The sequence below is a fragment of the Ranitomeya imitator genome, chromosome 2 (assembly GCF_032444005.1).
Source record: "Ranitomeya imitator isolate aRanImi1 chromosome 2, aRanImi1.pri, whole genome shotgun sequence".
Lineage (NCBI taxonomy): Eukaryota > Metazoa > Chordata > Amphibia > Anura > Dendrobatidae > Ranitomeya > Ranitomeya imitator.
In genome coordinates this window covers 494,848,441-494,873,875 of record NC_091283.1, presented here as the reverse complement: position 1 = coordinate 494,873,875, position 25,435 = coordinate 494,848,441, and the positions used below count along the sequence as shown (strand labels likewise).

Sequence of the window (25,435 nt, the reverse complement as noted above, 5' to 3'; positions counted from 1 at the left end):
GCTGTTAGCTAACTTAAAATGTGCTTCCTGGAATTTTATAGTATTGAAATGTCTTTGAGATGATGTTTTATTGTGAGAAATAAATCTTTTTAAATTTTTTACAATATCGTGTCTTTGGTTTATATTCGTATAAAACACATGGGTAGTAGAAACACAAATAACTTCTCAGATGACATCTACAGACACAAAAAAGAGAAAGCAAATATCAAACATGCTGCGTTATAAAACATAAATAATACACAATGCCTGGGCAAATGGCCCGCAGATAACCCAAACAGAAAATCTGGCTCTTCTGTTTGTGAAAATAAACATTTAGTTAATGTTCACCATAATGTTCAGTAGAGCCACAAATAAACAGCTTGGTGTGTTATAAGTTCTGAACTATATGGATGCACTGTGAATAAAACACAGCTAACAGAATCAAACTCGAGCTACGTATAAAAATATAAAACAAATACGTGTAGAGACACAAATAAACAGCTTGGTGTGTTATAAGTTCTGCACTATATGAATACACTGTGAATAAATCACAGCTAACAGAATCAAACTCGAGCTACGTATAAAAATATAAAACAAATACATGAATAATATCAAACTACAACAAATTAAAGTATATCAAACGATATCAAAAGGGGAAATCAGCCAGTCTCAGGGACATCTGGCTGACAGGAGGAGGGGAGGGGTTACACATTTTGATACACTTTGATAGGGGCGGGGCACCTGTCAGATTGAGTTTGACGAAACCACCCGATTATACACTACTTTCAGCGCCTTTCATACGTCTGTAAAACTCGCTAATATTTGTCAGCCCATACACTTAGGCCGGCGTCACATTTCTCCATAGGGGGTAAATAAATAAAAAAATCAGCCCAAAATAGTGTTTACTGTTTAGAGTTAGGGTAACACATAGCAAAATAAGGTGAATAGAAGCCTGAAAAGCACACTTTGTAGACCAAAGATACATGAGGCGTGTCACGGAGATACCACACTGTAAAATATGTGGCCTGTGCTTTTATTTTGGCCTCAAAAATAGTGTATAGAAATCAGGTCAAAGACAGCAAATACATTGAAATGTAGCCCTGAAATACCACAATTTGTAGGCCATAGAATAGCTACATCTGGCGTTTGACTGAGATACCAGACTCTTCAATATGTGGCCTGTATATTTATTTTTTACTGCTAAATAGTGTTTAGAGCTAGGGTAACACGCTGCAAAAAAAGGATAATGAAAGCATCAAAATCACACTTTGTAGCCCACAGATAGATGAGGCGTGGCACGGAGCTATCACACTGTAATACATGGTTTGCTTTTTTTGCTTTTTAGCCAAGATAGTGTATAGACCTAGGGTATTATACAGACCAAAAATTGGAATGTAGGCATGAAAAACAACTATATTTAGACCACACATAGAATGGGCATTGGATGGAGATAACAGACTGTTTCAATATGTGGCCTGCATTTTTAAACATTTTTAAAACTACAAAATACTGTATACACCAAGAGTATCACACAAAAAACTGGAATGTATGCCTGAAAAGGCAAGATTTGAAGACCACTGAAACACCAGACGTGTGACTGAGATAACAGACTGTTTCAATATGTGGCCTGTATTTAAAAAAAAAAAAATTTAAACCACAAAATACTGTATACACCATGGGTAGCAGACCAAAAACTGGAATGTATGGCTGGAAAGCTAAAATTTGCAGACCACAGATAGACCAGACGTGTGACTGAGATAACAAACTGTTTCAATATGTGGGCTGTATTTTTTACAATTTTAAAAACCACAAAATACTGTATACACCAAGGGTAGCAGACCAAAAACTCTAATGTATGGCTGAAAAGCCAAGATTTGCAGACCACAGATAGAATAGACATGTGACTGAGAAAACAGACTGTTTCAATATGTGGATTGTATTTTTAAAAATTTGTAAAACCACAAAATACTGTATACACCAAGGGTATCAGAGCAAAAACTGGAATGTATGGCTGAAAAGCAAAGATTTGCAGACCACAGATAGAATAGACATGTGACTGAGAAAACAGACTGTTTCAATATGTGGATTGTATTTTTAAAAATTTGTAAAACCACAAAATACTGTATACACCAAGGGTATCAGAGCAAAAACTGGAATGTATGGCTGAAAAGCCAAGATTTGAAGACCACAGATAGACCAGATGTGTGACTGAGATAACAAACTGTTTCAATATGTGGCCTGTATTTTTAAAAAATTTTAAAACAAAAAAATATGTATACAGCAAGGTTAGCAGACCAAAAAATGTAATGTATGCCTGCAAAGCAAGGATTTGGACACCACAGATACACCGTGCGTCTGGCGGAGATAACAGAGTGATAAAAATGTGGCGGTCTTGATTTTTTTGGGACCACCAAAATTGTGTCAAAAAGTAGGCTATGACACTAAAATAAACCATTTCGAGTACTAAAATTGTACAATATTTAGTGCAATGATATGCGATATGTGTGGCGTACAAATCACAATGCAAAATGTTGTCCAAAAATGTTGTAAGACACTCCAAAAAAAAAATATATAGTACACAAAAAAGGCCAGAATTTTATGTGCACTCACATCTGATGCCTGGGACAAAAACAACCATTTTAAATTGTTCGATTTTAATGCTCTTGTATTAAAATTGCCTGGCTGTAGTCTGCCATGTGACCAAGCCAATAAATGTTTTAAAAAATGAGGCTCTGTATTGCTTTGTACTACAATTTGCAGGTATACACTGTGTTCCAAATTATTATGCAAATTATATTTTCCCGGATTTTCCTAAATGGTCGGTGCAAATGACAGTCAGTCTAATAAAAGTCATCACCCGTTAGATTATACATCGAATTTTATTGAAGAAACCTCCCAATGATAACAGTATAATCTCCAAAATAAATAAAAACTCAAAATGCACTGTTCCGAATTATTAGGCACAGTAGAATTTCTATACATTTGATATGTTTTAAAGAACTGAAAATGCTCATTTGTGGAATTTACAGCATTGGGAGGTCACATTCACAGTTACATGTTAACATAGGACCCCTTCTTTAATATCACCTTCACAATTCTTGCATCCATCAAACTTGTGGGTGTTTGGAGAGTTTCTGCTTGTATTTCTTTGCAAGAAGTCAGAATCGCCTCCCAGAGCTGCTGTTTTGATGTGAACTGCCTCCAACCTCCTTATAAATCTTTTGCTTGATGATACTCCAAAGGTTCTCTGTATGGTTGAGGTCAGGTGATGATGGTGGCCACACCATGAGTTTATCTCCTTTTATGCCTATGGCAGCCAATGACTCAGAGGTATTCTAAATAAGAAGAAAAGAAGCCACAATATAATCTGCACACCACCAATCAGGTATATGAAAACGAAGAACAGCTTTATTGGTAACAAAAGTAGTTAAAAACAGTTAAAAATATACAAAACAACTCCCCCATGAGGCCTGTCCAAGATGATGTCTCATCAATGATATAAATAACACATGGTGCCTGACACATATATATACATATGCAGAAACACGGCTGGGAATAATCTATGAGAATATATGCAAATCCTGTTATTCAATCCTAGTAAAGAAATACGGGTCACGGCCATATCATATCAGCATATCACCCCAGCGGTGTGCATAGAGTTACCCGATAATCTCCCTATTATAGGTGATTATCGGGTAACTCTATGCACACCGCTGGGGTGATATGCTGATTAGGGTCTTTTTGGCGGCTCTAACTATGGGCAGTGGACATGATTTGTTCACCCTTTATTAGGGGCTAAGGCCTTGTTATTTCTAGTACTTTGTCCATGTGTTGGCTATGTTATTAGGCTTATGGCCGTGACCCATATTTCTTTACTAGGATTGAATAACAGGATTTGCATATATTCTCATAGATTATTCCCAGCCGTGTTTCTGCATGTGTATATATATGTGTCAGGCACCATGTGTTATTTATATCATTGATGAGGCATCATCTTGGACAGGCCTCATGGGGGAGTTGTTTTGTATATTTTTAACTATTTTTAACTACTTTTGTTACCAATAAAGCTGTTCTTCGTTTTCATATACCTGATTGGTGGTGTGCAGATTATATTGTGGCTTCTTTTCTTCTTATTTAGATTGCCTTTGGCCACTTTACTGCACCCCCGCTTGTTGTTATCGTATAGGCAGCATATTGTAGTGCGCCAGCATTTTTGTCTTATTCAATTGACTCAGAGGTATTCTTTGCAGCATGAGATGGTGCATTGTCATGCATGAAGATGATTTTGCTCCTGAAGGCACGTTTCTGCTTTTTAGACCATGGAAGAAAGTTGTCAGTCAGAAACTCTAAATACTTTGCAGAGGTCATTTTCACACCTTCAGGAACCTTAAAGCGTCCTACCAGCTGTTTCCCCATGATTCTGGCCCAAAATGTGACTCCTCCACCTCCTTGCTGACATCGCAGCCTTGTTGGGACATGGTGGCAATCCTCCAACCATCCACTACTCCATCCATCTGGACCATCCAGGGTTGCTTGACACTCATCAGTAAACAAGACTATTTGGAAATTAGTGTTCATGTATGTCTGGGCCCACTTTAACCATTTCTGCTTGTGAATAATGTTTAAGGGTGGCTGAATATTAGGTTTATGCACCACAGTAAGCCTTTGAAGGATCCTACACCTTGAGGTTCGAGGGACTCCAGAGGCACCAGCAGCTTCAAATAACGGTTTGCTGCTTTGTAGTGGTATTTTGGCAGCTGCTCTCTAAAGGTACCTTCACACTCAGCGACGCTGCAGCGATACCGACAACGATGTCGATCGCTGCAGCGTCGCTGTTTGGTCGCTGGAGAGCTGTCACACAGACAGCTCTCCAGCGACCAACGATCCCGAAGTCCCCGGGTAACCAGGGTAAACATCGGGTTACTAAGCGCAGGGCCGCGCTTAGTAACCCGATGTTTACCCTGGTTACCAGCGTAAAAGTAAAAAAAACAAACACTACATACTTACCTACCGCTGTCTGTCCCCGGCGCTCTGCTTCTCTGCACTCCTCCTGCACTGACTGTGAGCACAGCGGCCGGAAAGCAGAGCGGTGACGTCACCGCTCTGCTTTCCGGCTGGCCGACGCTCACAGCCAGTGCAGGAGGAGTGCAGAGAAGCAGAGCGCCGGGGACAGACAGCGGTAGGTAAGTATGTAGTGTTTGTTTTTTTTACTTTTACGCTGGTAACCAGGGTAAACATCGGGTTACTAAGCGCGGCCCTGCGCTTAGTAACCCGATGTTTACCCTGGTTACCAGTGAAGACATCGCTGGATCGGTGTCACACACGCCGATCCAGCGATGTCTGCAGGGAGTCCAGCGACGAAATAAAGTTCTGGACTTTCCTCAGCGACCAACGATCTCCCAGCAGGGGCCTGATCGTTGGTCGCTGTCACACATAACGATTTCCTTAACGATATCGTTGCTACGTCACAAATAGCAACGATATCGTTAACGATATCGTTATGTGTGAAGGTACCTTTAATCCCATGAATTTGTCTGGCAGAAACCTTCCTCATTATGCCTTTATCTGCATGAACTCTCTCTGTGCTCTGTTTCAGTCACAAACCTCTTCACAGTATGATGACCACTCTTAAGTTTTCGTGGAATATCTAATGTTTTCATACCTTGTCCAATGCATTGCACTATTTAATGCTTTTCAGCACCAGAGAGATCCTTTTTAGTTCCCATATTACTTGAAACCTGTGGCCTGCTTAATAATGTGGAACATAATTTTAAGTAGTTTTCCTTTAATTAGAATCACCTGGAAAACTAATTATCACATGTGTTTAAGATTGATTTCAGTGATCCATTGAGCCCAGAGACACAATACCATCCATGAATTTATTTCAAAAAACAAAACAATGAAATCTTTATGACACTTAAATCCAATTTGCATAATAATTTGGAACACAGTGTAAGGTGCCCGAATAAAAAAAATCATGGCCACGGATACCTGCAGCTAGGTATATATAAAATATGCAGCATCAGACATTAATGGAGCCTTTTGATGTATGCAGGGAGATCTGTAGACTTACATACAGTGCCTGCATGCCTTGCAGTGATGTGGATATGTGCACATAGCCTCCCCTGCCTACCTAGCACAATTAAAAACTAGGCTGGATGTTAAGGAGCGTGTCTCCTAGACTTGTAATGCCCATACACGAAATGCATAGGCTGAAAAACATTTCCCCATAGGGGTACATTTTTAAAACATATTTTATGGGCATCATAGACACCCTTTCCAAAAATTGGACTGGCTGTAGCAGCACAGAACTTGTTAACCATAGTGATCTAGTGGCAGAGAATGAGGAGACATAATAATGATCAATCATACTGAAATTAAACAAATGAATAAAGGATGTGAATCTATCTATGAAAAAAATAACAAAACGGAGAGTGAACACAGGTCCATAGATATGAAGCCCGAATGTGTCCAACGCGATATGTTCCCCCTGGTGGAGTAACATTTGTTTTGGTTTCAATTTTGTAACGGGCATCATAAAAACACCCTTGCACAAAGATTGAGTGACTTTTGCATCGCGGAATACGTTCACCCTCGTGTTCTAGTGGCGTAGAAAGAGGAGACATTGATGAAGCCCTAATTAAAAACTTGGCCCAGGGGGCGTGGCCTGACTGCGAGAGGAACCATTCGCACTTCACAGAAGCTCCTGCCCAACTTATACTAATTATGGAATTACTGGCCTCAAAAGGGACAATTTCAAGCCCAGGAACGGACGATATTGACCCTGACTACCCCTAGAAGCCACGTAGGCTCCGGTGGACAAGTGCTGCCTGCTCCCCCAGCGCGGGAACCGCAGACCTCGGGAGAGGAGAAGAGTGAGAATAGAGCCGCTGCCATCTTGAAAGTCCTGGGACGCTGCTCACTGAAGCGGTCTCGGGGAAGTGCCGGCACTTTCCCTCCCCTGGATTGTTATCCCGCTCCGGCGTGCCGCTCATGGGTCCTGTCGCTTACCTGCACCAGCGGCCCCTGTGGTTCGGTGCGTCCTGGTCCTGCGCTGCTGTGCCCCAGCTGCGCCGCCTGCCAGGAGACAACAAGGCGCCTGTTAGAGGGGATGAAGAGGAAGGAGGCTGCCGTCTTTGAAGATCCACAGGCGGACTATACAGCAGACACAGGAAGGTACGAGCGGCCCCCTCCCCCAGACCCACTTTCCCGCTGCGGCTGGCCGTTCATCTGACTCACCGCTTACCTGTGGCGCCGCCCCCTGCTGCCTGGCTCTCACGGCGGTGCTCTGTGACAGCCTGGGCTCAGTGTCTGCTCCCCGGCCCCTGCTCTGTGCTGGCAACTTAAGAGGAGGGAGAGGAGCACATCCAGCACAGTAAAACAATAAAGAAGCTGCAACAAGTGACATTGCTGGGTGGGCTCACCGTCCGCAGAGGCGCTCTGTGCCCTTAACAACCCAGAAAGCAATCCGGGTGCAGCTCTGAAAGTGTGGGGAGGGAGCTGAAGATTTCCCGCCGACGCCATTTTGTGCATCCCACATAGGGTGGGGGATCTCCTGCTTGAACTAGAAGCTTCCTAAACTAAGATCGCTCCCCCTCCACAGCTCACGATTGAGCCTCATCTCCTGCTGTCCCATACCCACTTATATACAGCACCTTTTGAGTTGTACTAAATTTGAGGATATAAGTAAATTTACCACCATTTGGATAGCAGCAGGCACCAGCTTATTAGACTTTGTTGACAGTGAGAGTATCTGTTTTCCTATCTAACATTTTCTACAAGGTTTATACGCCCTTTTTTCTTTGTTCTCACCTGTAATCCCTCATCTCCTGCTGCCCTATACCCATAATTCTCATTGGGCAGGACAATAAATGTGGTTGTAGTGCACAATAACATCGGTATATACTTGAACTGGGAGCTACACCCCAACGTGGAGATCGTTCCCCATCTGCAGCCCATAATATCTATTATAATCAAAAGACTGAGCCATTCATCCCCTATCACACCGACTCTTCCTTGTTCATTACTTAGTGCAATAGGGGTGGTGTTTTTGCAGGACTTTCCACAGTGCCATACGGGGTTCAAGGCATATACCAGCATTAAACCTACATCATGGAAAGTGCCTAAAAAGATTCCTTTGTCTATTCTCTGATCTTATGGCGACACCTAGTGTCCACTACGAACTCCTACTCTAAATCCAATATAATGAAAAAATAATATTTTTCTCCTTTGTCCAAGTTGTGATAACAGCGCTTCACGTTACCAGACGCTCTCAAGATGGTTAAATCAAATAAAGAACGTGAAAAATTAGCGACTAAAGCCATGGCAGACGAACAGAAAAAAGGAGCTCATGGTGCCCTAGACTCATATTTGAAAAAAAAAGTGATGTTTCTCAGACTCCTACTAGGCGTTCTCTTAAAAAAGCGATTTCCTCTGAAAACATAGACGAATTAGACCTCAGTGAAGTTGACTCTGATAGTGATTCTACCACAGGAGACGTAGCCCCTATTTCCAGAACCTTCATGAAAAAGCTGATGGCCCAAAATATGAAACCTCTTTTAGAGGAGGTTATGGGAATGCGCTCTGACCTTCAACACCTAGGCCACAGGGTTGAGTCCCTTGAAACTGCGAATGTCGATATGGTAGAAGCTGTAACCTGCCTAAACGTGCAAGCCCTCAAACAGCAACAACACCTAAATGTAGCGCTATTAGCAGTTGAAGATCAAGAAAACAGGAGTAGAAGGAAAAATATTCGGATAAGAGGTGTTCCAGAATCCTTTGCCCGGGAAGCCCTAGATAAGGTGGCTAGAGAAATATTTGCTAACCTACTAGGTTCAGAAAGGGCCTCAAAAATTACAATTGAAAGAGTTCACCGTGCTTTACGGCCAAAACCAAAAGTAGAGGAACCACCCAGAGACATTATCTGTGGTCTTCTTAGTTACGTAGATACAGCCGCCATCCTAACAAGTGCGAGAGAACAGGAAAAAATTCCTTATGACAACTCACAACTTCAACTCTTTCAAGACTTAGCTCCATCCACTCTAGCAAAGAGACGGATCCTCAGACCCCTTCTTTCTGCCCTGAAGGCCAAAAACTTGACATATAAGTGGCTGTTCCCCTTCGGCCTGGCAATAAACGTTGCTAGCCGTCAAATTACAATTCGCACTCCAGAGGATCTTCAGAAAGCCTGGGAGATTCTGGACATTTCACCAATCGATATACCTTCCTGGATGCCAGTTGACTCCAATTGGAGCTTACCCCCGTTGAAGAAACCATTGAAGTGGTCTCAAAAGAAGAAACACACCTCCCCTAAAGTCAAGAAACATCCACCATGAAAATCTTGTTGTTAGGAGTCGAGTTTCCTCTGCTGCACAGGGGGAATCTCGATCCGTCTCCGCTGCGGTCTCCCATTCTCCTCCAGCCGCAGTGGAGTCTGCTCAGCAGGGACGTCGCTCCCAGTGTCTTGCTCGCTCTCACTCTGTACAGAGAGTTACTGCTGCTTCTTCAGCTCCTTCCATTAAAGTCAGTGCTGGTCAGCGGCGAGCGGACTTCCCTGGGACTAAGTCCTTGTTTGCGCACACTGAGCATGCCCAGAGCAAGATCTCCCGTTGGAGATCGAGGGTCATGTGCTCTGGCTCTGTAGCGCATTCCATTGGTCCTCTTGGCAGGTCTTGGAAGGGCAAAGTTTCTGTGGCCACTTCCTGTCCTGCAATTATATAAACTGCGCATGACCGCACGGCCATGCGCTAGTGTACAATTGAATACGTGTGTTTGTTGTGAGTGCAAGTCGTTCATTAAATACCCCTACCCTATTGTATGACTGTTCGCGTATGGAGTATGGCTGCTATCTAGCGCCCGACAAATCACTCAACGTGTCACACACGTATCAGCGTCTATTGCTGTGACCGCCAGTGCGGCGCCACGCGCCAGTAGTGCGCTTCCTGACCCACGTCTGGGTGCTTAGTGGTGCCTGCCAGCACGGCACAGTTCGCACTTCGGTGCTCTAATTATAAGAGTTGCCTAACACACCCTGTTGCGGTGTTGTGCCAGCAAGGGTCTAATCGGACTTCAATCCTAGTTGGGGTTAAGTTCGCTGACTGCTTGCTCGCCCTCTATGTGCGGTACCACGACCCTGTGACGCAACAGGATCGCTTCCTTCACGTTGGGTGAAGTTTAACCCACGCGAGTATACTTATGAGTACCGCCATATAGTCCGTCATTACTCAGCAGCAGGTTCCATCTCTGCACGGTGGACCCCGGGCTACGAACGCACCGTACACTATCAGTCTTATTATTTGGTGCGTTCCGCTAGCCCTAACATTACACTAGCGCCAGGGTCTGGCTAGTGATGACGGACAAACAGCAATCCCTGCGGTATATACAGCAGCTGGAGGGTAGGTTGGCGGCTCTCGAGAGCGCAACCTCAGCTGTGGATGTTACCGCAGTTGCTGTACAGGCTGCCAGCGTGGCTGCAGCAACTTTGTCCATTGCCACCCCTGTTCCGACATTTTCTCGCCTCCCGCTGCCAGAAAAATTTTCTGGTAATAGCAAATTTTGTAGGGGATTCGTGAGTCAGTGCTCTATTCATCTCGAGCTTCTGGCTGCACGTTTCCCCACAGAGCGGGCTAAGGTGGGATTTATTGTGTCTCTATTGTCGGACAGGGCGTTGGAATGGGCTACGCCGCTGTGGGAGCATGGCGATCATGTGGTGCAGAGTGCTCCTCTGTTTTTGAGCACTTTAAAACAGGTCTTTTTAGGACCTCAAGTCACCCATGACACTGCGCTCCAACTGCTGGCATTAACTCAGGGTGAGTCCCTGGTCAGTCATTTTGCGGTCCAATTCCGCACTTTAGCATCTGAGCTGGAATGGTCGGATAAAGCTCTTATCCCCATATTTTGGAGGGGCCTGGCTGACCACATTAAGGACGCTCTGGCCACTAGGGAGATTCCTGCCACACTGGAGGAGTTAATAACAGTCTCCACTCGAATTGACCTCCGTTTTAACGAGTGGAGGTTAGAGCGAGCCCAGTGTAGGCAGAGGTTTCGGCTGGCTCCTACTTTCGCCAAACCTCTGGAATCTCCGGTCCTGGTTCCTGAGTCACATGAGGCCAGGGAAGTGTCACAAGCGGGACCTAAGTCCCAGACCACTTGCGCACTCAGGGTCTGTCATGTTTGCCAGCAGTCTGGACATTTAGCCACCAGATGTCCTCAGTGGTCGAGGAAACGTCAGCGTCTAGTGGTCGTAGGTGGAGGTACACTAGACACAACGACGTTTGCCTCTAAATTGTCCTTTAAGGGGACAATTACTATAGGCTCATTCTCCCACTCGGTAGAGCTCTGCGTGGATTCTGGGGCGGAGGGCAATTTTATGTCTTCTGCCTTCGCCCAACGCCACGCAATACCTCTGGTTATGCTAGCTCAACCTGTAACAGTACGAGTGGTGAATGGGTCGACTCTGCCCTCACAGATAACTCACCAGACCATCCCTTTTACTTTGTCCATGTCGCCATCTCATCAGGAGATTATTTCCCTGCTCATCATTCCAGAGGGAATTGATGAAGTCCTGTTGGGAATACCTTGGCTACGGTACCACTCTCCTCATATTGAGTGGTCCTCAGGCAGAATTCTGGGATGGGGTGAATCTTGTGGGGGTAGGTGTCAGAGGGAGTGCGTTCAGGTAGCTACAACTGAGGTACCCGCAGATCTTTCCTCTCTCCCCAAGCAGTATTGGTCGTATGCAGACTGTTATGTTTGCTAATGACAGGTGTTATGAAGGCAATCCAGAAACACAGTGTGCTTAGCGATCAGAGCGCACACAGTGATCTGACAAATACCCAAAAATACAAGAACGAGCTCTGAGACGTGGAAACTCTGTAGACTGCACACCTGATCCTATCCTAAACACAACTAAAAGCGGCTGTGGATTGCGCCTAACAACTACCTAGGCAACTCGGCACAGCCTAAGAAACTAGCTAGCCTGAAGATAGAAAAATAGGCCTGACTTGCCCCAGAGAAATTCCCCAAAGAAAAAGGCAGCCCCCCACATATAATGACTGTGAGTAAGATGAAAAGACAAAACGTAGGGATGAAATAGATTCAGCAAAGTGGGGCCCGATATTCTAGGACAGAGCGAGGACAGTAAAGCGAACTTTGCAGTCTACAAAAAACCCTAAAGCAAAACCACGCAAAGGGGGCAAAAAAAACCCACCGTGCCGAACTAACGGCACGGCGGTACACCCTTTGCGTCTCAGAGCTTCCAGCAAAACAAAAGACAAGCTGGACAGAAAAAAAGCAACAAAAAAACAAAAAGCACTTAGCTATACAGAGCAGCAGGTCACAGGAACAATCAGGAGAAGCTCAGATCCAACACTGAAACATTGACAAGGAGCAAGGATAGCATCATCAGGCGGAGTTAAGTAATGAAGCAGTTAACGAGCTCACCAGAACACCTGAGGGAGGAAGCTCAGAAGCTGCAGTACCACTTGTGACCACAGGAGTGAATTCAGCCACAGAATTCACAACAGCAGACGTATTCTCCAAAAAGGCGGCGGAGACCCTTCCGCCCCTTCGCCCCTATGACTGTCCTATTGACCTCTTGCCTGGTGCTGAGCCTCCCCGGGGTCGAGTCTATCCGCTATCTCTCCCGGAGACGGAGGCAATGTCACAGTACATCCAGGAAAATCTGGCAAGAGGGTTCATCAGGAAGTCAGTGTCACCTGCTGGGGCAGGGTTCTTCTTCGTGCAGAAGAAGAGTGGGGAATTGCGTCCATGCATAGACTACAGGGGTCTTAACGCCATCACCGTTAAGAATAAATACCCTTTGCCTTTGATATCTGAACTGTTCGATAGGCTTCGGGGAGCAAGGGTATTTACTAAATTAGATCTGCGGGGTGCTTACAACCTGATTCGCATCCGTGAGGGGGACGAATGGAAGACGGCTTTTAACACCAGGGATGGGCACTATGAATATCTGGTGATGCCCTTTGGGCTCTGTAATGTCCCAGTCGTTTTCCAAGACTTTGTGAACGATATCTTCCGGGATATGCTTTCCACCTCGGTCGTAGTCTATCTATATGATATTCTCATCTACTCTCCAGATATTGACTCCCACCGGAGAGATGTTTGCAAAGTCTTCGACCTCCTACGGGCAAACTCCCTCTATGCCAAGTTGGAGAAGTGTATGTTTGAGCAGGAGTCCTTACCTTTCCTACGCTACATCATCTCAGCCCAGGGATTGGCTATGGATCCTGCCAAACTACAGGCTGTGATGGACTGGCAGGAACCCCATTCTCTTAAAGCGGTGCAGCGCTTTATGGGGTTCATCAATTATTATCGCCAGTTCATCCCGCATTTCTCAACTTTGGTAGCTCCCTTGGTTGCAATCACCAAGAAGGGGGCAAATCCCAAATTGTGGTCTGAGGAGGTCTCCAAGGCTTTTATTTCTATAAAGTCACACTTCGCTAGCGCTCCCATTCTTCATCGCCCCGATGTTGATAAGCCATTTATCATGGAGGTTGGTGCTGGAGCAGCCCTCTTCCAAAAGGATGCTCAAGGTCGGAAGTATCCTTGCTTCTTTTTCTCCAAGACCTTCGCACCAGCAGAGAGGAATTATTCCATCGGGGACAGGGAGTTGCTAGCCATGAAGTTGGCTTTCTCGGAGTGGAGACATCTCTTGGAGGGAGCACGTTTTCCCTTCCAAGTCTTCACAGATCACAAAAATTTGGTGTATCTGCAGACAGCTCAGCGGTTGAATTCTCGCCAGGCCAGATGGTCCTTATTCTTCTCCCGGTTTCATTTTACCCTCCATTTCCTTTCTGGGGAGAAGAACATTCGGGCTGACGCTCTCTCTCGCTCCGTTGTGTCATCTGCGGAGGAGGAGGAGGAGCCTCGGCTTATTGTCCCCACCGAGAGTTTGAGAACTGTGGCCCCGGTTTCGCTGGAGTCTGTGCCCCCGGGCAAGACTTTTGTTCCATCTAGTTTGCGACCGGAGGTTCTCTCTTGGGCGCACTCGTCCAGGGTGGGTGGACATTTTGGTACTAAAAGGACATCAGAGTTACTGGCGAGGACATACTGGTGGCCGCATATGGCTCGTGATGTTGCGGAGTACGTTTCGGGCGTGTGTCTCTTGCGCCAGGAACAAGACTCCTCGGCAACGGCCAGCTGGGTTGCTTTATCCTCTGCCCGTGGCTGACAGGCCCTGGGAGATGGTCGGGATGGACTTTGTGGTTGGCTTACCCAAGTCTCGTAATTGCACCATTATCTGGGTGATCACCGATCATTTTTCCAAAATGGTGCATTTGGTGCCTCTTTCACGGCTACCATCTGCACGGGCGTTGGCTGTCTTGTTTATCAAGCATATCTTTCGCTTACACGGTATGCCAGACAAAATTGTTAGTGACCAGTCCCCAGTGTGCGTCTCGATTCTGGAGGGAGCTATGTCGTCTACTCAGTATTGAGTTAAATCTCTCTTCGGCATATCATCCCGAGACGAATGGGTTGGTAGAAAGGGCCAACCAGACCTTGGTCACATATCTGCGACATTTTGTTTCTGCCAGACAGGATGACTGGGCATCCTTGCTACCGTGGGCAGAGTTTGCACTTAACAATGCCGTAGCCGACTCTACCGGTCAGACTCCATTCCTCTTAAATTACGGCCAGCATCCGCGTGTTCCTGTGCCCATGCCTGTGTCTTCCGCTGATCCCAGGGTGGCAGACTGGGCTGTGGAGGCACGGGACATTTGGGATCGCACGCAGGATGCCATTCGGGCCTCCAAGGAGAGAATGAGGTCCTCCGCCGATGTTCATCGGCGCCCCGCTCCGACTTTTGCCCCTGGCGACTTGGTGTAGCTCTCCGCCCGTAACATCAGGCTGCGAGTTGAGTCCACTAAGTTTGCTCCTCGCTACTTGGGTCCCTTCAAGGTTCTCGAACAGGTTAATCCTGTGGTCTACCGCCTGGCTCTTCCTCCACGCTTGGGTATCACCGACACCTTTCATGTGTCCCTCTTGAAACCCGTATACATGTCCCGGTTTTCCGAGTCATCTGCCGGGACATCGGGTTCGTCTACGGACGATTACGAGGTGAACGCTATTTTGGGGTGCAAGGTGGTACGCGGCAAAAAGTTTTATTTGGTGGATTGGAAGGGTTATGGTCCAGAGGACAGGTCTTGGGAGCCTGCTGAAAACATTAGGGCCCCACAGCTCATTGCTGCCTTCGAGCGTAGCGAGGCCCAAGGAGGGGGGGTAATGTTAGGAGTCGAGTTTTCTCTGCTGCACAGGGGGAATCTCGATCCGTCTCCGCTGCGGTCTCCCATTCTCCTCCAGCCGCAGTGGAGTCTGCTCAGCAGGGACGTCGCTCCCAGTGTCTTGCTCGCTCTCACTCTGTACAGAGAGTTACTGCTGCTTCTTCAGCTCCTGCCATTAAAGTCAGTGCTGGTCAGCGGCGAGCGGACTTCCCTGGGACTAAGTCCTTGTTTGCGCACACTGAGCATGCCCAGAGCAAGATCTCCCGTTGGAGATCGAGGGTCATGTGCTCTGGCTCTGCAGCGCATTCCATTGGTCCTCTTGGCAGGTCTTGGAAGGGCAAAGTTTCTGTGGCCACTTCCTGTCCTGCAATTATATAAACTGCGCATGACCGCACGGCCATGCGCTAGTGTACAATTGAATACGTGTGTTTGTTGTGAGTGCAAGTCGTTCATTAAATACCCCTACCCTATTGTATGACTGTTCGCGTATGGAGTATGGCTGCTATCTAGCGCCCGACAAATCACTCAACGTGTCACACACGTATCAGCGTCTATTGCTGTGACCGCCAGTGCGGCGCCACGCGCCAGTAGTGCGCTTCCTGACCCACGTCTGGGTGCTTAGTGGTGCCTGCCAGCACGGCACAGTTCGCACTTCGGTGCTCTAATTATAAGAGTTGCCTAACACACCCTGTTGCGGTGTTGTGCCAGCAAGGGTCTAATCGGACTTCAATCCTAGTTGGGGTTAAGTTCGCTGACTGCTTGCTCGCCCTCTATGTGCGGTACCGCGACCCTGTGACGCAACAGGATCGCTTACTTCACGTTGGGTGAAGTTTAACCCACGCGAGTATACTTATGAGTACCGCCATATAGTCCGTCATTACTCAGCAGCAGGTTCCATCTCTGCACGGTGGACCCCGGGCTACGAACGCACCGTACACTATCAGTCTTATTATTTGGTGCGTTCCGCTAGCCCTAACACTTGTTTTCCTTTTTTTTTCATATATAAAAATAGAGCAATTACTCAATTTGTTTGTTTTCCAGACAAGCTCGTCTGCCTCTCTAAGTTTACACTAAAATACTAAGTTTTTTATTCCCTTACTGCAACAGGTTATAACACAACTTGGACTACTTAGCCTATGTTTTGGTACATCTATCCCCCCCTGCGTTAGGCGAATGTTTGATTGTACAAAGTTCATTGTTCACGTGTTTTCCTTTTCTTTTTAGATACCAGGGTGGGGAAGACTCCTCTTCAGAACATGATGAGTGTGAATAGCCAGGTGAGCTCGGGTTCCATCACAGTTGCCTCTTTCAATGTAAAGGGCCTAAATGTACCCGCAAAACGAAGCCAAATTTTCTCACTCCTAAAAAAACAAAAAACTCAGGTAGCCTTCCTCCAAGAAACCCACTTTAAAAATGGCAGAGTCCCTAATACTTCTTTCTCCCCCATCCAACCTGGTTCAATAGTTGCAACTCTTCTGCATCTAAAGGAGTAAGCATAGTGCTAAAAAAAGGTCTCCCATTCTCGCCTAGGGATACACTGGGTGATCACGAAGGGAGATATATATTTGTTAAAGGACACCTAGCTAATACCTTAGTTACATTTGCCAATTTATACGCTCCCAACAAACACCAAGCCCAGTGGATCTCAAAAACACTGGATGTGTTGCAGCTTTTCACTGAAGGACTACTAATCATAGGAGGTGACTTTAATATTACCCTGAATCCTGAGATTGACTCCTCAAGCTGTCTTTCTTTCATTTCACAAAAATTGAGGCATAGTCTGCTGAACAAATTATCTACTTTACATCTTATTGACCCCTGGAGTACTATTCACCCCAATACGAAAGACTATACTTTTTTCTCCCCTCCCCACTCATCCTACCACCGTATTGAACTCCTTTTGATTCAATTGCGATCTTTAAGCTTAATTAAATCTGCCAACATAGGCTCAATTACAATCTCTGACCACGCCCCGATCTTTATAGAGATCGCCATTGACACCTCACCCCGCCCCGCAACATCCTGGAGATTAAATGAATCCCTCTTGGATAATCCACAAAACTTAGAAAAAATAAAATATACGATTTTGCGTTATTTTATAGAAAATGTTGCGGAAGGCCCATTAACACCTAACATTTGGGAAGCACACAAAGCGGTACTCCGGGGGGAACTCATATCACTCGGAGCCCACGCGAAAAAACAAAGAGAAAATGAGATTATGTCTCTCTTACATCAGATAGCAATTACAGAACGCCTCCATAAGAAAACTAATACTCAGAGCCTGCAACGAGACCTAGTCACCCTGCGCGGTAAATTGAAAGACTTGCTTAATCTTAAATCCGCAAAGATCTTTATGCATTGTAGATATCGATTCTATGTCCATGGAAATAAAAATAGCAAACTGACTTCTCATCTCCTTAAAAAACAGAAAGAGAACAAATTTATAAAGCATATTTTCAAAAATCCCAACACAAAGGTCAACAGGTCCGAAGAGATCGCAGAGGCGTTTAGATGATACTACCAATCTCTCTATAACTTAGACCCCCCGACCCTATGAAAGATAGTCTAACTGCGGAGGACAAGATCCAGGATTTCTTGGCCTCGCTTTCTCTCCCAAAAATCCAAACCAAAGATCATTCAGCTCTTCTATCCCAGGTTACCTGTCAGGAAATTAGCGACACCTTACAAAATATGGCAATTAATAAGACTCCGGGCCCAGATGGTTTCCCAGTGTCCTATTATAAAAAAATTTCAGATGTACTCCTTCCACACCTGGCCTCTCTGTTTAACTCCTTTCTTGCAGGAAATCCCCCAACCAAACAGACCTTGGAGGCACATATTTCTGTTATCCCCAAGGACAGGAGAGACGGGAGCCAATGTGGCAACTATCACCCTATATCTTTATTAAATTCAGACTTAAAACTTTGGGCAAAAATCCTTGCATCTAGGATCAACACCGTTCTAGAGTCTTTAATTCACCCTGACCAAGTGGGTTTTGTTAGGGGTCGAGAGGGCAAGGACAATGCCACAAAAATTCTCTTGGCCATCTCACATGCCAGGCGCTCCGGCATCCCGTTGACTTTGCTCTCGACTGACGCCGAGAAGGCCTTTGGCAGAGTCAGTTGGCATTACATGGTCTGCACTTTGCGAAAGTTCGACTTCCCTCAACCTCTAATTGGTGCCATCATGACTCTGTACTCATTCCCTACCGCTAGGGTTAGAGTCAACGGGTTGCTCTCGGACTCCTTTGAGATTGGAAATGGAACCAGGCAAGGCTGCCCCCTCTCCCCCACCCTCTTTGTCTTGGTTATGGAGACTCTAGTACAGAGAATAAGGCAGGAAGAGTAGATTAGGGGACTAATAGTGAAACAAACAGAATTTAAGACAGCGGTTTTTGTGGATGACCTTTTGATCTTGATTTCAAATCCCAAGGCTGCATTCCCCTCTATTCTGAAACTTCTCGACGAGTTTGGAGTCGTCTCTAACTTCAAAGTCAATATGCACAAATCGGAAGCTATGAACATCTCATTATCAAATGAAGTAGTCTCAGAACTTAAAAAAATCTACCCCATTCAAATGGCTCACCGACAAGTTGAAATATTTGGGAGTCTTCCTTACTGCAGACCCCTCTACTTTCTATAAACACAATTTTGAACCCCTTCTAGACAATATTCATGCACTCCTCAAATCATATGACCTGCCATATCTCTCGTGGATCGGCAGAATAAACATAATTAAAGCATATATTTTACCAAAAATATTCTACCATATGAACATGATTCCCATTCCTCTTCCCAAGTCTTTCTTCACATAAGCTAATAGGGTGGCCAACGGGTTTGTGTGGAGGGGCAGGAGAGCTAGACTTCCCTTTAAAATCCTCTCACTTCCAAAAAAGAAAGGGGGCCTTGGACTCCTTAATTTTAGGATTTACTATCGGGCAATTCATTTGGCCAGATGGATAAATTTGATCAAACCTAGAACTAACCAAAAAATTCCTAATCTTGAAATTTTGTTGCTAGGAGGAGAGGCGGAGAGATATCTCTGGACCTCGGCCGTCCCCCAAAGGAATTCATTGGAGAGTATAACTAATAACACCCTGGCTATGAGGAGAAAGCTTATACTAAATAATTGGCCACAATGTCTTTTCCTAGATAATATGCCTCTGAGGATCATACCCTGGCTCATTGAGCCAAAATATATAGATGCGTTTGACCTATGGAACTCCTTGCCGGCCCTCCCAATTTCACACTTACTTTCCAATCGGATTCAGTGCGTGGACAATTGGCCTCAGGATGCAAAGAAGCATCCCAAAGACTTCTTACAAGTACACCACGTACAACACATTATCTCTAAGCTCAAGTCGGACATCCAATATAACACGGATTGGCTTTGGTTGGAATTTCTAATCAAACTCAACCCCATACCCCCCCAAATTTATATCTAAATTATACAACAACCTAATTTCCCCCAAAACTCAATTTAAACCTCTGTATATATCCTCATGGGAATCTGAACTAAACATATCCCTTTCCAATAAGGAAACAGAGCAAGTTTTGGGTCACTCGCACGGGTTCTCAAGATGTGTTTTGTTGCAGGAAAATGCCTTTAAAGTCCTCTCCAGGTGGTATAGAACCCCCAAGTCACTCTACCACCTAGGCCTCTCTGACTCTCCCCTCTGTTGGAGATGTATGAAGTCTAGGGGCTCCTTAACGCATATTTTCTGGTCCTGCCCAAGTATCACAAAATTTTGGGATGATGTCTTTAACCGACTCCGCCAGATTGGACTAATAAAACAGAGACTACCCCCCCAAGAGGCCCTGCTGTCACTTCCCACGAAGTCATATAATCCTAAGAAACATGACTTACTTCCTCTTCTATTAGCCGCAGCTAAACATTTGATCTACTTACATTGGAGACAAACGATCCCCCCCCCCCACACACATTAGGGAATGGGTCAAAAAAGTCCAAGACATCTATAGGATGGAGGAACTGTCCAGCTGGGATACACGTACACATGATAAATTCTTTCAGACATGGCTACCATGGCAACTGGCCTCTCAGGCCTCCCCATAGCTTTTTGTTAGCTATTTTTGTTAACTACACATAATTTTTGATGTTACTTGCCACTTACACGGTACTGTGATGGACCCGGGTGCAGCTTATTGATTCAACTGTTTTAACTATGCTAGACACTCTTCTTATTCTTGTCTCACCGTTTAGCCAAGATTACCTAAGTCGCTCTCTGTATGTTCTTTAGATACATCCCCTGCTCGTTTTTCCTCTATTTCTGAGATTTTTTGTAGGGAGTTCTGGCTTTTTCTTAGCCATTACACTCCACACCCTGGTACACCCCCCTTTCCTGTTTTTCTTTTTGTTGTATTTTGACGTTATGTCCGTTCTGATACCCTTCTGGTTTTTCTCAGGATGCATGGTCTGAAATTTGTAACCTAACATCTTTGACCGGAACCTTTTGCATATTTACTTAGAGTTGTTGATATCTCCGGTTAACAAAATGAAAATGAAAGTGGGTCACTTCTGACATGTTTTATATGTACCTATTTTCTCTATGTCCTCATATGACTCAGATTCATGTATCCTTTATACCTTGTTTATGGGTTTATGTTGTTTTGAAAAATTTGAAAATAAACAATTTAAAAAAAAAAAAAAATAGGCCCAATGTTAAGGAGTGTGTCTCCTAGACATGTAATGACCATACACGAAGTGTATGGGCTCACAAACATTTCCCCCTGGGGGGTACATTTTAAAAAAATATTGTATGAGCATCATAGACACCTTTGCCAAAAAGTGCGTTGGCTGTAGCAGCATAGAACATGTTAACCCTGGTGATCTAGTGGTGGAGAATGATGACACGTTGAGGAAGGCCTCATTAAAAACTAGGCCCAATGTAAAGGAGCGGGTCTCCTAGACTTGTTATGCCCATACGCGAAGTGCATGGGCTGACAAACATTTCCCCATGGGGGATACATATTTTAAAATTATTTTATGGGCATCAAAGACTCCCTTGCCCAAAATTGGACTGGCTGTAGCAGCACAGAACATGTTAACCATGGTGATCTAGTGGTGGAGAATGAGGAGACATTAGAATGATACATCATACTGAAATCAAACATATGAATAAATATGGAATGTGTAGGTAAAATGAAGAATATAAGAATAAATGGGAAGAATATACGTACATCTCATTTTTATGACATTTCCCCGTGGTGGAGTAACATTTGTTTTGGTTTCAATTTTGTAACAGGCATCATAAAAACACCCTTGTACAAAAATTGAGTGACTTTTGCATCATGGAACATGTTTGTTAAGGCTAGCGGAACGCACCACATAAAGGGATAGATATGAGGTGCGTTCGCAGCCCGGGGTCCACCGTGCAGAGATGGTACCTGCTCCTATTTAATGGCGGATGGACGCTGAACTCACACGTGGGTTCGACTTCACCCCGTGTGAAATAGTAGCGAGCTCTGTTGCTTCACAGAGTCGCAAGATACTCAGAGAGTAATACCCTAACTAGGGTTGTGCTTGCTCTGGAACTCTTCTGTGCTAACCGCACACATGAAGGAACCAGATGCTAAGCCAAGCAGCTAATTGCCCCCACTGGTGCTAGCTGCCTGCCTGAGTGTACAGTCCCAGATCTAGACACGCCACATGTAACCAGAGTGGTAGAGCATCCACTGGCATTAGCCATAAACAAATGATACTAGCGCATGGCCATGCGGCCATGAGAACCTTTTATAGCTGCAGGTTCTTCAGGACCTTCCTAGTGGACCAATAGGAGCTGCTACAGGACCTGAGCGTGTGACCCCCAACCTCCGATGAGAGGTCTTCCCTTGGGCATGTTGAGAAGGAGAAAAGCAGTACTTAGTCACAGAAGCGTCTGCTCACCGCTGACCAGTACCGGCTACAATGGATGAGCCTGGAAGGGCAGCAGTAGCCAAGCGCACAGTATCTGCCTGAGCCAGATGCTGGGACCGACATCTCCGCTGAGCAGGCTCAACTGCGGCTGGAGAAGAATGGGAGACCGCAGCGGAGGTGGTTCGAGATTCCTCCTGTGCAGCGGCGGGAACTCGACACCTAACATTACCCCCCCTCCTTGGACTTTGCTCCGCTCGAAGGCAGCAATGAGCTGTGGAGCTCGAATGTGCTCAGCAGGCTCCCAGGACCTGTCCTCTGGGCCATATCCCTTCCAATCCTCAAAAAAAAAAAATTTGCCACGTACCACCTTACACCCCAAGATAGCCTTCACCTTGTAATCATCCGTAGATGAACCCGATGTCCCGGCAAATGACTCAGAAAACCGGGACATGTGTACGGGCTTTAAGAGGGACACATGAAAGGTGTCGGTGATGCCTAGGCGTGGAGGAAGAACCAGACGATAGACCAGAGGGTTAACCTGTTCCAGGACCTTGAAGGGACCCAAGTAGCGAGGTGCAAACTTAGTGGACTCAAATCGCAGCCTGATGTTACGGGCGGAGAGCGTCGCTCCCTGCTGCTGGGCACATTGCTCCTCATGTTCCGGACCCACAGCGCTGCATCTCCCTTTAGGCTCTGCTCCTAGCCTTGGCGCCATTCTCTTTTTTAGCGGGTCCCGCTCCTCCAGCATATCTACCGCAGCATCTCCCCTCCCTGACGCTCCTCTGTGCCACCTGTCTGCTTCTATTTCCAGTCATTGTCAAAGAAACGCTCTGACGAAGGTCCGGTGTGGACCAAAAACGTTTAGCAGTGTTGTTTGTCTGGATGCATCAATAAATTTAGAAGCTTTTTTTTCTCACTCTGAGTGCCAAGTTTATTCATCTATATGTTACGGGCGGAGAGCCACACTAAATCGCCAGGAGCAAAGGTCGGAGCGGGGCTCCCATGTGCATCGGCGGAGGACCTCATTCTCTCCTTGAAGGCCCGGATGGCATCCTGAGTGTGGTTCCAAATGTCACGTGCCTCCACACACCAGTCTGCCACCCTGGAGTCGGTGGAAGACACAGACATAGGCACATGAACCCGCAGATGCTGGCCGTAGTTAATGTGGAACAGCGTCTGCCCAGTGGAGTCGGCGTTGTTCAGCGCAAACTTCACCCACGGTAGCAAGGATGCCCAGTCATCCTGCCAGGCTGAAACAAAATGTTGCAGATATGTGACCAAGGTCTGGTTGGCCCTCTCTACCAACCCATTCGTCTCAGGATGGTATGCTGAAGAGAGATTCAGCTCAATGCTCAGTAGACGACAAAGCTCCCCGAGATGCAAACTGGGGACCCCGGTCACTGACAATTTTGTCCGGCATACTGTGTAGGCGGAAAATGTGTTTAATAAACAACACCAGAGCCAGAGCCCGTGAAGAAAGTAGCCGTGGAAGAGGCACCAAGTGTACCATTTTGGAAAATATAATAATGGTGCAGCTACGGGACTTGGGTAAGCCCACCACAAAGTCCATTCTGACCATCTCCTAAGGCCTGTCCACCACCAGCAGTGGGTAAAGTAACCCAGTTGGCCATTGTTGAGGAGACTTATTCTTGGCGCAGGAGACACATGCCCGAATATAGTCTCCGACGTCACGGGCCATAAGCGGCCAGCAATATGTCCTCGCCAGTAGCTCAGATGTCCTCTTGGTCCCAAAATGTCCACCCACCCTGGACGAGTGAGCCCGAGAGAGAACCTCCAGTCGTAAATTAAATGGTAAGAAAGTCTTGCCCGGGGGCACAGACTCAAGCGAAACCGGAGCCACGGTTCTCAGGCTCTCAGAAGGGACCATAAGCCGAGGCTCCTCCTCCTCCTCTGATGACACTATGGAGTGGGAGAGAGAGTGTTGGCATGAATGTTCTCCCTGGAGAGAAAATGGAGGGTGAAATGGAACTGGGAGAAGAACAGGGACCATCTAGCCTGGCGAGAATTTAGCTGCTGGGCAGTCTGTATATACACCAAATTTTTGTGGTCGGTGTAGACTTGGAAGGTAAAGCGAGCCCCCACCAGGAGGTGCCTCCACTCTGAGAAAGCCAACTTCATGGCTAGCAACTACCTGTCCCTGATGGAATAATTCCTCTCCGCCAGTGTGAAGGTCTTGGAGAAGAAGAAGCAAGGATGATTCCGACCTTGAGCATCCTTTTGGAAGAGGACTGCTCCAGCACCGACGGATGAGGCATCCACCTCCATTATAAACGGCTTATCTACATCGGGGCAATTTAGGATGTGAGCGATAGCAAAATGAGACTTAATAGAGAGGAAGGCCTTGGAGACCTCCTCCGACCTCAATTTGGGATTTGCTCCCTTCTTGGTGAGGGCTACCAAAGATGAGAAATGAGGAATGAACTGGCGATAATAGTTAATGAACCCCATAGAGCGCTGCACCGCTTTGAGAGAATGAGATTCCTGCCAGTCCATCACAGCCAAACACTGGGTGGAGATGATATAGGCAAGGATAGGTAAGGACTCCAGCTCAAACACACACTTCTCCAACTTGGCGTAAAGGGAGTTTGCCCGTAAGAGGTCGAAGACTTTGCAAACATCTTTCCGGTGGGAGTCATTATCTGGAGAGTAGATGAGAATATCATCCAAATAGACTACGACCGAGGAGGTGAGCATATCCCAGAAGATATCATTCACAAAGTCTTGGAAAATAGCTGGGCATTACAGAGCCTGAAGGGCATCACCAGGTATTCATAGTGCCCATCCCTGGTGTTAAAAGCCGTCTTCCATTCGTCCCCCTCACGGATGCGAATCAGGTTGTAAGCACCCCACAGATCTAGTTTAGTAAATACCGTTGCTCCCCGTAGCCTATCGAAGAGCTCAGATATCAGGGGCAGAGGGTATTTATTCTTAACGGTGATGGCGTTAAGAGCCCTATAGTCTATGCATGGATGTAGTTCTCCGTTCTTCTTCTGCACAAAGAAGAAACCCGTCCCTGCAGGTGACACTAACTTCCTATTGAATCCTCTTGCCAGATTCTCCTGGATGTACTGAGACATTTCCTCCATCTCCGTGAGAGATAAAAGGTAGACTCGACCCCGAGGAGGCTCAGCACCAGGCAAGAAGTCAATAGGACAGTCATAGAGGCGGTGAGGCGGAAGGGTCTCCGCAGTCCTTTTGGAGAACACGGTCACATAGTACTAGGGGAGAGAGAAAAGATCTGCGGGTACCTTAGTAGTAGCAACCTGAACACACATCTACCTTCACAAGATTCCCTCCATCCCAAAATTCTGCCTGTGGAC

At 46.0% G+C, this 25,435-nt stretch overlaps 1 protein-coding gene across 3 annotated transcripts in view; it reads left to right on the top strand.

Annotated features, from left to right (window-relative positions):
• The window catches only part of LOC138664640 (NXPE family member 2-like), a 353,512-nt gene that overhangs the window by 111,802 nt on the left and 216,275 nt on the right, over positions 1 to 25,435 (top strand). For 2 of the 3 annotated variants that reach the window (XM_069751522.1, XM_069751520.1), the window contains exon 2: positions 16,446 to 16,498. The exons of the other annotated variant lie outside the window; for it this stretch is intronic. The gene's annotated coding sequence lies outside the window, so the exon portion shown is untranslated. The remainder of the gene's footprint in view (positions 1 to 16,445; positions 16,499 to 25,435) is intronic. 3 annotated transcript variants of the gene reach the window in all.